Here is an 11,907-nt window from a genome sequence, read left to right on the forward strand (position 1 = left end):
ACAAGGATACCCATGTCCCTTTGCATACCAGCATGTTGTAAGACTAGGGGTGGACATTTTTAAGGTAAGAGGAAAGAGATTTAAAATAGACATGAGGGGCAAATTCTTTTACAGTATGGTCTGGGTGTGGAATGAACTTCCTGAGGAAGTAGTGAATGTGGGTACAATTACTATTTAAAAGTCATTTGAATAAGTACATGTTAGAAAGGTTTGGAGGGATATTGGCCAGGAACAGGTAGAACTAGTTTAGTTTGAGATTATGTTTAGCATGGACTGTTTGGAGCAAAGGGTCTGTATCTGTGCTGTAAAGGTTCTATGAAACAATAGCAGAAATTGCTGAACAGAAACTGTCCAGAACAATTCTGAAGAAGGGTCACTGGACCAGAAATGTTAACTTTGCTTACTCTCCACAAACAACACAAGACTTGCTGGATTTTTCCAATAATTTTTTATTTTACGATTTCCAGCATCTGCAGTTTTTTTTTGTTTGGAGTTAACAGGATTGTTTGAAGGGAAATTATCTTTGAATAGTTTACTGGAGTTGATTGAAGAAGTAACAAGCAATGTGGATAAAGAGAAAGTGTCAACTTGTTAAATTAGATTTCCTTTCCAGAAGGCATTTGATAAAGGTTACTACACAATATAAGATCTAATGGAGTAAGGAAGTAACGTGAGCAAGGATAGAAGATTGGCTGAGTAACAAGAAATAGAGAGTAGGCATAATTCGGTCTTCATTTTTATTTGGCAAGATGTGATGAGTGGAGTATCAGTGCTGGGGCCTCAAGTCCAAAGATGTACAGGTCAAGTGAATTGGCCATGCTAAATTGCCTATAGTATTAGATGCATTAGTCAGGGGAATGGGTCTGAGTGGGTTTCTCTCAGGGTTGGTGTAGACTTGTTGGGCCAAAGGGCCTGTTTCTACACTGTAGGGAATCTAATCTAATATATTCTAAACTAATCAGAATTTATATGAATGATTTCCTAAACTTGATGGTGATACAAAGATAGGTAGGAAATTAGGTTGCGAAGAGGACATAAGAAGTCTGTAAAGGGATACTAACAAATTAGGTACTGTGTGCAGTACTGGTCTCCAAATTTGAGGAAAGACATTCTGGCTATTGAGGGAGTGCAGCGTAGGTTCACGAGGTCAATTCCTGGAATGGAGCGATCACCTTACACTGAAAGACTGAAGCGACTGGGCTTGTATACCTTGAGTTTAGAAGACTGAGAGGGGATCTGATTGAGACATATAAGATAATGAAAGGATTGGACACTCTGGCAGCAGGAAACACGTTTCCGCTGATGGATGAGTGCTGAACCAGAGGACACAGCTTAAAAATATGGGGTAGACCATTAAGGACAAAGATGAGGAGAAACTTCTTCACCCAGAGAGTGGTGGCTGTGTGGAATGCTCTGCCCCAGAGGGCAGTGGAAGCCCAGTCTCTGGATTCATTTAAGAAAGAATTGGATAGAGCTCTCAAAGATAGTGGAATCAAAGGTTATGGAGATAAGGCAGGAAGCAGATACTGATTAGGAATGATCAGCCATGATCATATTGAGTGGTGGTGTGGGCTCGAAGGGCTGAATGGCCTATTCCTGCACCTATTGTCTATTGTCTAGGTGAATGGATAGAAATTTAGCAGCTGGACTATAATGTGGAAAATGGGAACTTGTCCACTTTGATAGGAAGGACAGAAAAGTATCATTTTAATTAAATGGAGACACTGTAGAACTCTGGTGTCAAGAGAGATTTGCTTTTTTTCATTTCTGAAATCCAGATATTTCTGGTTGGGTCAGCATTTATTGACCATTACAACTACTCTTTGAATGAAGTGGCTTCCTAGGGCCTTTTCAGAGGACAGTTAAGAGTCAACCACATCCTTGTTGTGACTTGGAGGCCAGACCAGGTAAAGATTTCACACCCTAAAGGATGCTATGAATGATTTGCCATGCTGAAATCCAAGCCTCGGTCTCAGTATTATTAGTCTAGTAACTTTACCAACACACCACCACCTTCGAGGCTGGAAATTTCCAAAGACTTTTCTGAGGGAAGAATTTCTTCTCATTTCAGTCAAATGATTAGCTTCTTATTCTGAGACTCTGTCCCTATATGGTCGAAGCAGAGTCGGGGGAATCAACCTCTCATTGGACCATCCTGTCAATCTCCTGCAGAATGTTCTATATTTCAATGAGATGACCACTCATTCTTCTAACCTGTAATGTATATAATTTATACGCTTACATATATATTTATTCATCCAAAGGAACAATCTAGTTAGCCTTAACTGAAATGTCTCCAGTGGAAATTTATGCTGTGGTACCTTAAATGTATGTAAGAATAAAGATTTTGTGGAAAATAGTTGCAATGGCATGCTGTAGATAAGGAACCCTCTCCACACCTGCAAAAAGCTCCAAGACTCATCTTGTAGTGAAAACCTTTAGCGCAGGAATAAATGCAAAATAGTGATGCCCAAACATGAAGCGAAAGACATAGTCATATGGCACGGAAATAGGCCAAATAGTCCAAACTGAACATAATCTGCCAATCAAATTTAACAAAAGAATATTTCTGCAATTCTGTCACAATTTAAAATTGGTGAAAATAAACTATGTCCTTTTATTTCAAAAATATACTTTATTCATAAAAATATCTTTGTACAGATGCAACATCACTAAAGCAGTTTGATTTTGTTCAGTAGCATATGAGGAAGCAAACAAATATCAGAGCTTGACTCTATGCAGTAAACAAACCAAGACATTTCTTGTACAAGACCTTCACAGTTTGAAGGATTGTGCACGTTGCACACTGCCTGGCTTGCCACAGTAATGTGACCAGTTTCTCAGCATTCACTTTTTACTTTAGTTTATGGCAGCTATTAAACATATGACACATCAAATACTCACAAAGTTCAAGTTCATTTATATTTGACTTGCCTCCAAGGGTTTTATTGACACATCTCTTTAAATAGTTTAGGGTGGTCTGATAGCTCTGGTGATTTTAGGATTAGGCTACCAGCCTATCAGCTTGCAAGTTCACTTCACAGCCTGACTGACCCAGGATTCTGTCTCACTGGGGAAGTAGTCATTGCCTTACACTGTAGTGCAGACTGCTAGACTATCAATGAACAGTTTGAACCATCTCTGACAAATAATAAACCTGCCAAAGTACGCTTATAATGCAGCCATTATAAGTGATGGACCATTGTATCTCTGTTAAATCATTGACTAATCTCATAGGCTGCTCTATTGCCATGCCCCTTCATCACCATCTGTTTCAAGTATTTATCCAGCTTCCTTTAAAAGAGACAATAGTAGTTGCCTCACTACTTCATGTCACAAAGTATTCAACTCCAAAAATTGTGTAAAGAAATTACTCCTTATTTTTCTCATTTACATAATTGCTTTAATTTTTAATTAATAACATTTTTGCCTACCTAAACAGGCTCATTCAACCCAGATTTCATGGTGATTTTTAAAAGGCTTGATTAATTCTCTTCTTCAATTCCTTTTAAACACTCGTTGCTTGAGTCTGATCATTTAATGATGTCTCACTTATCATTTATCAAACCATATCGGGAAATTATCATCAGAGCTTTTCTTTATACTTTATACATGAGCATCTATGGCAAGGTCAGCATTTATTGCTCATCCCTAATTGTCTTTGACAAGTTGAGGGGAGCTGCCTTTCTGGACTGCTACAGCCTGTGTGTTGTAGGCACCCACAGTGCTGCTAGCAGTGAGTTCCAAGATTTTGATGCATTAACTGTGACAGAATTTCAATATGCTTCCAAGTGGGATGATGTGTGACTTTCAGAGGAACTTGTCTTCCCATTCACCTGCTCTCCCTTCTCCTTCTAATTGGTAGAGGTCACAAGTGTGTGAGATGTTCTTGAACGAGCTTTAGTAGGTTGTGAAGGAGGGAGTGAATGTTTTAAGGTGATGGACAGTGAAGCGATCAAGTAAGCTGCTTTACCTTAAATGATATTTAGCTTTTTGAGTGTTGTTGAAGTTTCATACATCGAGATGAGTGGATAGCATTTCATCACACTGCTGACTTGTGTCTTGCAGGTGTTGCATAGGCTTTGGGGAGACAGGATGTATTTTACTTGCTGTAGAATTCCCAGCTCTAACCTGCTCTTGTAGTGACATCATTTATGTTGCTGCTCCAGTTCCAATTCTGGTCAATGGTAAACCGCCAAGATGTTAATGGTGGGGGATAGCAATACCACTTATTGTCAAGGATAGATGGTTTTTGGTCAGCACCACTGTGGCACGACTATTTCTTGCAACTGATTATCTGAAGCCTGGATATTGACAAGATCTTGTTCTACATAGACATGAATTGCTAGTTGCCAACTCTATTGAATACCCTGAATTTATCTGGCCTTATTTTATATGAGAGGAGGATCATTGATAGACCAGCTGAAGCTGGTTCAGACAAGGACACTATCTTGAGCGACTACTGCAGCTATGTCTCTTAACTGAGCTGAACAGTCTTGAACAGCCATAAACACAACCATCTTCATTTGTGATAAGTATGACTCCAACTGGTGAAGAGATTTCCTCTCATTCCCATTGACTGGGACAGCATCGTGGCTCAGTGGTTAGAAACTGCCTCATAGCACCAGGGACCTGGGTTCAATTCCACACTCAGGCAACTGGCTGTTTGCACATTCTCCTCATGTCTGTGACGGTTTTCTCCCACAGTCCAAAGATGTGCAAGCTGGGTGGATTGGCTCTGCTAAATTGCCCATAGTGTCATGGCGGCAGGGCAATATGCATTGGGTTCTGAATATTGAGGTTTATATGACATTCAAGCAAAATAGATAACAGCTGTTAATCAAGGATGCCATTTTTATAATAGTTAGAGATAACCTTGCTTCAGGAGATCAAAGTGTTGAGTCAGTTTGGGTGGAAATGAGGAATAAGAAGGGGAAAACGTCTCTTGTGGGTTTGGTCCATAGATCCCATAACAGTCAACACAATAAAGTATGGCAGAAGAAATAATATGTGTTTGTGATCAAAAGATAGCAGTAATTATGGGTGACTTTAATCTACATGTAAATTGGAGAAATCAGATTGGCGGTAGCTTAGATGAAGAGTTCACAGGGCCTTTCAAGATAGTTTCTGAGAGCAGCCAGCTCTGGAACCAACTAGACAGCCGGTTATAATTGGCCTGGTGTTGTGCAATGAAACAGGATTAATAAATGGCCTCAGAGTAGTGGCACCGTTAGATAGTCATGATTACAATATGAGTTTGAAAGATCGAAGTTTGGGCCTAAGACTTGTGTTTTAAACATAGATACAGGCAAATATGTGTGCATCTCAGCTGAGCCAGCTGAAGTGAACTGCATGTTTAGCTATAGAATAGATGAAAAGAGATGTTTAGGCAGACGTGTCAGGCATTTTTTTAAATTATTGAAGGGATGTTGACATTTCAGGAGCAGGATAGGGTGATGAAAAGAGATGTTTAGGCAGACATGTAAGGCATTTTTAAAAATTATCAAATGGATGTTGACATTTCAGGAGCAGGGTGGGGTGAACAGTGACAGTGGACCTTCACAACAAAAGTCTGAGGCTTGAAGCCCAGATCAAGCTCAGTCAGAGCAGCAACCAAACAACAACAGGACTTCTGCCAGAATTCAAAAAAGGTGACAAAGGTGACATCAACTCAGAGAGCTGATTGGTGGGTCGTGGGTAAAACATTTTTTCTCCACTTTACAGCAGTACTTAGGAAAAGTAAGGAAAATCAGTAGTTCTTTTTCTACTTGGCTTAAATTTAGGGGAAGAGTATTTTAACGAAAGGGATGGTAGGGAGCTCAGTCTCAATATGATGCATGGCCTGCAGTATATGAAAGGTTTCAGATGTCCCTGACAATCTGGATGATCACATCTACAGAAAATGCTCTGATTTAACTAGCTTGAGTTCGAGGTTTTAGAGCTTTAGCATCAGCTGCAGACACAGCAGTTTATCCACAAGACTGAGAATTATGTAGGTAGAGCACTTTTAGACATGGTCACCCTGCAACATAATGAAATGAAGTCAGCAAAGGAGTGGCTGACCATCAGTCAGAAGAAGGAAGGCAGGCAGATAGTCAGGCAAGCTCCAAAATGCTTCTCATTCAAGAACAGATTCTCTGTGTTGGGAAATGGTGAGAGTGATGGTTCCTCTGGGGAGTGAAGCCAGAACCCAGTTGAGCAAAGTGAAAGAAAGGAAGAACAATTGAGGCAGGAGACTCAACAATGAGGAGAATGGATGGGTGTTTCTTTGACTGCAGACCTGACTCCAAGATGGTGCATTGCCTCCCTGGGGTCAGGGTCAAGGATATCACTGATGGCTGAAGGACATTCTGAAGGGGGTGGGGAAACCGTCGGAGATTGTGGTTGACATTGAGACAAGGAAGATTGGGAGAAAGAGAGACGAGTCCTACAACAAGAATTTAGGGAGCTAGGTAGAAGTTGAAAAAGCAGGATTTCAAACATCGTAATCTCTGGATTACTCCCCATTTCACATGCTAATGAGTACAGCCATTATAGTACAGTAGTTCTGATCTCATGCAATCCTATGTTACAAGAAAGTCGTGTATTGGCAGCACCATTTAAACTATTGGGGCAGGAATTGCATTATAACCACTACACACTTTAAAAGTTCACGCTACAGAAATAATGTCCCCAATTTATCAATCACATTATTGGAAATTCGCGTTAACGGAATGCTTATTATAGCAGAACGACTTGTATAGGTGCAGGTGGATAGGGCAGATGAATATATGGTTGAAGCATCGGAGAAGGGAGAAGGCTTTAGATCCTGGTTCAATGGGTTTGTTTCTGGGAAAAGCAGGTACAGTAGTGTTGCAATGCATTGCATGTGAACTGCAAGGGGGCCAAACTCATGCAAAGATTTGAGGGTTTCAACTAATCTGGCATTGGGATGGGACTCAGAGCGGAAAACAGTAGGGGATATTGAACAGGCAGGTATAGAATAAAAATTAAGTAATTCCAGAAGGCAAAGAAAGAGTAGTAAAGTTACAGCATAGGGATCATGGCAAGGCTGGATGCATTTATTTCAATGCAAGGACTTTTGTATCCAGTATGCACTGGTGTACCACAGAGTTCCCTTGCTTTTTGCTGTATACATTAATGATCTAGCCATGAATGTGGGATTGACAAATAAATACTGGCCTTATTAGTAGTGTCCATACTCAGAGAATTAATCAATGTTTTGATAAATAGTTTCTTTGTCTTTCATGGGATGTGGGCATAGCTGGCTAGTTAAGTATTTAATGCCCATTGCTATTTGCCCTGGAGATGGTGGTGGCAAACTGCCTTAATGAACATCTACAGTCCCTGGAATGTAGAGACATCCACAGTGTTAGGAAGGGAATCCCCAAGATATTGACCCAACGACAGCGAAGGAATGGAAATTAGTTCAAAGCCAGGATGGTGTGTGGTTTGGAGGGAACTGACAGGTGTTGGTGCTTCCAATATACTTGCCACGCTTATCTTTCTAGGTATTGGAGGTTGTGAGTTTTGGAATGCTGTCAAATATAAAAAAAACTGAAAGCTTGCTGAGAATATCAACCCACTTCAGTTTCATATCTTTTCTTTTATACCCTTAACAAAAAAATCTCTGTCCATCTCAAATCAGGACCAAGTTACTCTGGAGAAAATTGCCTCAGCACACTACAGTGAAAGTCTTGCATTTTTAATGCACAATTAGATAAGATCTGATATACAGAGCAAGGAATCCAAAAGGAGAGGACAGCATATGAAGAAAAAGTACAGAGCTTTGGAAGACAGTGGACAAATAAAATGGACATATTGCCTTTCCTTTTGACCTACTTAAGCAGGAAATCTGTCGACTTCAGTCATCATAGTATCTTCTCATACAGAGCAGGTCTTAAAGGTTTAATGCATTAGCAAAAGCTGCACATCCTATCAATATTTAAATTCCCTGGGCGTCGGGCTGGCACATTACCTCATCTGCTGTTTATGTACTTCAGCAAGTTGCCCTCCGGGAGCCAGGCAAGCGATTTCCGTCAGTGAAGCAATGTCTCTGCACCGGGAAGACAAAAAGTAATCACGATGGATAAGGTGAAGGTTTTACCTCATGAACACGGGGAATATAAAAATATCTGAACTCAATAAATCAATCCAGTGTCTGTGTGGATTTTAAACTCTTCAAGGATCCATTACAATAAATGACCACTGGCGCTCGCAGTGCTTGGGGATCACTTTGCTTGATAATTGAACTGATTTTTTTTTAATTGAGCTTTTCTTCCTGTGGTTTTGTTTTTAAGGGGACAATGCTGTGCAGCTGGTACATATTACTGATAGCCAACACAATGAAGAGATAATGTAACAATGTATGATACCTGGGGCTAAAGGGTTAAATTAAGAACTGTGTGCAGTTCTGGTCGCCTCACTTTAGGAAAGATGTGGAAGCTTTGGAGAGGGTGCAGAGGAGATTTACCAGGATGTTGCCTGGAATGGAGAATAGGTCGTACGAGGATAGGTTGAGAGTTCTCGGCCTTTTCTCGTTGGAACGGCGAAGGATGAGGGGTGACTTGATAGAGGTTTATAAGATGATCAGAGGAATAGATAGAGTAGACAGTCAGAAACTTTTTCCCCGGGTACAACAGAGTGTTACAAGGGGACATAAATTTAAGGTGAAGGGTGGAAGGTATAGGGGAGTTGTCAGGGGTGGGTTCTTTACCCAGAGAGTGGTGGGGGCATGGAATGCGCTGCCCGTGGGAGTGGTAGAGTCAGAATCATTGGTGACCTTTAAGCGGCAATTGGATAGGTACACGGATGGGTGCTTAATCTAGGATAGATGTTTGGCACAACATCGTGGGCCGAAGGGCCTGTTCTGTGCTGTATTGTTGTATGTTCTATGTTCTAAGAAGATAGATTGGATAATCTAGGGTTGTATACCATCGAGTACAGAGGGGGAAACTTATTGGGGTGTTTAAGATGGTGAAAGGGTTTAATGGAATCGAGAAAGTGAAATGGCTTCCTTTGGTCAGGAGGTCCAGAACAAGGAGGGGGCATAAATTTAAAATTAGAACTGGACAATTCAGTAGTGATGTCAGCAAGATTCTTTCATATAAAGGGCAATGGAAATTTTTAACTCAACCCCTCAACAAAAAAGTTACTGAACTTCACTTGAAAATTTTGAAAATGAAATTGGGAGTATTGTTGAGTCAAGGATACTACATGTACCAGATTTATGGCAGACTGATGGTACTGAATGGTAGAACAGGTTTAAGATTCTGTCCGGTCTTCTTCAGTTCTAGCCTTTCACCTCCAGGTTTAAATCTGTGTCATAGGTAGACAGGGTGATTAATAAGGCATTTAGCACGCTTGCCTTCATTGTTCAAAGTTTTGAGTAGAGGAGTCGGGATGTCATGTTGAGGATGTATAGGACATTGGTGAGGCCTCTTCTGGAGTACTGTGTGCAGTTCCGGTCTTCCTGTTTTAGGCAGGACATTGTTAAACTGAGGACTGGATAAAGAGTGGACTGGAAAAGGCACAGCAAATCAAGAAACATCAGAGGAGAAGGTAAGTCGACATTTCAGGTTGGGACTCTTCATCAGGACTGGGAAGGGAAGGGCGCTGCAAAGTAACTGACCAACAATGGTTCACAGGTGAACACTTCACTAATTTTAAAATTCTCGTCCTTGTTTTCAAAGTCTTTCATGGTCACACCTCTGTTTATTCTCCTCCACATCTCTCCCATTCTTGATCCTCCTAAAACTTGCCTATATTTGATCAAATATTTTGCTCATCTGTCTGAATGTTTCTTCATGTGGTTCTGTGTTGATTTTGTTTGCAGATGATTCTGAGGAATGCTTTGGGACATATTACTGTGCTGAAAGAACATATTAAAGAGAGAAGTGGAGCAACTTAAGAATTTGAGCCATCATCTATAATTGCCCAGACAACAGTTCAGAGTTAATTGTGTTGCCATGGGTCAGTGGTCAAAGATAACCTGGACAGAGATTGCAAATTTTGGTTCCAGAATGATATTTGTGAACCAGAACGGTTTTCATGAACATCAACAATGACATGGTGACCATCACTACTTTTTTGATTTTGATTTTTGCTTTTGAACTTGAGAATTCAAATTTGAAACTTGAACATCAGTTGTTTTAGAAAGAGAAGAGAGCAAAAGACAGGTATTTGTTGTTGGGAACTGGCCTGGCAAGATAATATAAGGTTCATTACTGTTCTGAAGACACTGCAAATAATTCAGCACCAAGATGTTGGTTTGCAGCTGGTTGGATGTTAAAATGGTCAGTCAGGAGAGGACCAGTACTGGCCAGCCAACCACAGAGAATATTGAAAACAAAGAGAGAAAAGGAGATTAAACAGCCTCTGATTGGATTTTGGGCAGGACTTTGTTTTGGAGGCTTTTAGTCTGGGGCTGTATTTATAGTGTTGTTCACACTAATTATTCACCAGTCATTGAAAGTTCTGACAAGAGAACCCCAGTCTGTAAGAAATAAGCCAAAATCTCCAAAGGTCTGCAGAAGCTGTAATATTGATTGGTGATTTTGGAATTCAAGTAAGATATACGGATCTACCTGCCTGTAATACAATCTATTATCCAAGGACTTCATGAAGACCTGGTATCCATAATTGAAACGGATCTTGAACTAGAAAATTATGATTCTTTTTTACTAAAATGTATTCTTTAATACTATCTGTCTATTGGTTGTGGGTGTGGGTTTATGCTCAAAGAAGATTGGGCTTAGGTTATAGATATTAACAGAGTTCTTTGTAGTTGACCAATGTTCTGGTAAAGTTAAATTCTTAATAATAAATTGTTAATTTTTGTTTAAGTTATACAAAGATGTCCAAGGTCTGCTATTTGTAAAGTCTAGTCAGACATTGAGCAAATTTGAAGGTCATTGACTGTTTTACGATCACTGTGTTGTGAACCCAGTGATAGTGAGGCTGATTTGGTTTGGCTTGCTGTCCTAGGGCTTATGCTCGAAACGTCGAATTCTCTATTCCTGAGATGCTGCCTAACCTGCTGTGCTTCGACCAGCAACACATTTGCAGTCCTATATTTCAATAATGGTTACATGGTCGTGGTGGGGTGAGATTTACATTATATTCATATTGCACTATCTGTTATGTTGGGATTTGAGCTCATATACTCGTGCCATTACTAGTTCAGTGACATTACCCCATGTCACCACTAACTCCCCTTGTTTATAATGGATGGTTATAATTGGGGATGTTCAAGAGGCCAAAATTGGAGCTTCATAATTGCCTCAGAATTACAGAATTGGAGGAGGTCAGAGAGAGATCGTGAGCCGTGCAGCCATGGATGGATAAGAAGAAAAAGTTGAGAATTTTAAAATTGAGACATTGCTCAATCAGGAGCAACATAGGTCAACACAGCCTGGACTGTGGGCTTTTTGAGTTTAAGTGGTGCACGGCATCTTGGTGTATAAGTCCATAGATCCCTTTATTAGCCAGAGCATAGAATGTAGGAACAAGGAAGTCTTGTTACAACTTTATAAAACATTGATTTGCCGACAAATGGACTACAATTGTGCAGTTGTAGTTACCATACTATCAAAAGGATGTGATTGCTCTGGAAAGGGTGCAAAGGAGATTCACAAAGAAGTTGTCTTGGATGAAAAATCTATGTTATGAGGAGAGTCTGAATAGCCTGGATTTGTTTTCCTTTGTGCAGAGCAGGCTGGGGTGGGGGGAGGGGTGGGGGGGGGGGGGGGGGGCGGGGGGGGGGTGTTGAGGGGGATGGGGTGGGAATCTCATAATGGTATACAAAATTAGGAGAGGCGCATACAGAATAGATCATGAAAACCTCTTCCCCATGATAGATGTGGCCAAGACCAGAGGACATAAGTTAAAAGGTGAGGTGTAAGTGAT

The sequence above is a fragment of the Hemiscyllium ocellatum genome, chromosome 1 (genome assembly GCF_020745735.1).
Source record: "Hemiscyllium ocellatum isolate sHemOce1 chromosome 1, sHemOce1.pat.X.cur, whole genome shotgun sequence".
Lineage (NCBI taxonomy): Eukaryota > Metazoa > Chordata > Chondrichthyes > Orectolobiformes > Hemiscylliidae > Hemiscyllium > Hemiscyllium ocellatum.